We start from the raw sequence: 993 nt of genomic DNA on the forward strand, positions 1-993 counted from the left end.
AATTCAACTCAATGAATGGACTGAGGACTGAAAAGACTGCAAGTTTTCCTCTCTGTGTTGGAATAAAAGTAGCAACATTTCATTAAAACTTTGTCCTATGCATATGATATCTCCCATTTGCTGTGTTCTCCAAATTTGAGAACAAACATCCACCCTAGTTGAACTTTTGTCTTGAAAATGTCCAGGAATTGTTTGTTCTAGCTGAGAATAAACTCTAGAAGAAGGGGAAAACTGCAAGCGTAGGTCCTTTATAGTGATACACAAAGATACCACACTGAATGCAATGCTTTCTACTGACTGACAGATTTAGCTCTGTCAGGCAGAATATTCTGTCTTGGCTCGTTGGTCTAGGGGTATGATTCTCGCTTAGGGTGCGAGAGGTCCCGGGTTCAAATCCCGGACGAGCCCTTTAGAAGAACACAATTTTGTTCTCCATTGAATGCACAGTGAGCCTTATGCAAGTACTATGACAACATGCTTCTATGCTAGGTGTGAATCAACTAATGCAACGTTGTTTTTTTAGACCCTGAGTACCAGTAACAAGAAGTCCTTCAGAGGTCTAAAGACTACTGTTTAAAGGCAAGCCCAATTTCAACATCAACAGAGGATGCTGTCTCAATAGCACTACACACAGCCCTGTCCCACCTGGAGCATCCTAACACTTATATCAGGATGCTATTTGTTGACTTCAGTTCAGCATTTAATACTGTAATCCCAGACAAAATGGCACTGAAACTGCACAATCGGAATATGCCTGCAGTGATGTGTCATTGGATTAAGGACTTTCTCACTAACAGGCCTCAAGTGGTGAAGCTGCACATCATCCACCCTGGTCCTGAGCACAGAAACACCACAGGGCTGTGTGCTCAGCCCAGTTCTCTTCACTCATGACTTACCCATGACTGTGATGCCATTCACTCCACAAATACAGTAGTGAAGTTTGCGGACGACACCACCGTAGTGGGTCTCATCTCAGACAATGATGAGACTCAC

General features: G+C 43.2%; 1 non-coding gene across 1 annotated transcript; it reads left to right on the forward strand.

Moving 5' to 3' along the window:
• The first annotated feature begins 336 nt into the window (after window positions 1–336).
• On the forward strand, window positions 337–408 carry trnap-agg (transfer RNA proline (anticodon AGG)). Its single transcript has one exon. It is a non-coding gene; the product is annotated as a tRNA-Pro (tRNA).
• Window positions 409–993: the final 585 nt, after the last annotated feature.

Source organism: Monopterus albus, unplaced genomic scaffold (assembly GCF_001952655.1).
Source record: "Monopterus albus unplaced genomic scaffold, M_albus_1.0 scaffold301.1, whole genome shotgun sequence".
Lineage (NCBI taxonomy): Eukaryota > Metazoa > Chordata > Actinopteri > Synbranchiformes > Synbranchidae > Monopterus > Monopterus albus.